This window comes from Penaeus monodon, chromosome 24 (genome assembly GCF_015228065.2).
Source record: "Penaeus monodon isolate SGIC_2016 chromosome 24, NSTDA_Pmon_1, whole genome shotgun sequence".
NCBI classification, from domain to species: Eukaryota; Metazoa; Arthropoda; class Malacostraca; order Decapoda; family Penaeidae; genus Penaeus; species Penaeus monodon.
Genome location: NC_051409.1, coordinates 35,909,525 through 35,909,810, shown reverse-complemented (window position 1 = coordinate 35,909,810; position 286 = coordinate 35,909,525).

Sequence of the window (286 nt, the reverse complement as noted above, 5' to 3'; positions counted from 1 at the left end):
CCCGATAGCACACCTACGACCTACTTCAACAGTGTATAATTCCGTTATCCCTATATTAGAAATGCCAAAGAAAACGTAGCCTTGATATTAGAAAACGTACAAACCACTGTAACTGAACCAAACACTGTGCCTCGGGGATTTGGTCATATTGAGGGTTTCAGACACTTAAATCAGTTATAGTTTTTTGTCATTCTAGCTTCATTATTTCTTCTAGTAGTATTTTTGTCATTTTTCATTAACATTAACGTGTACTATTCCTCTTTACATTCTTACTTTAGTGATAATA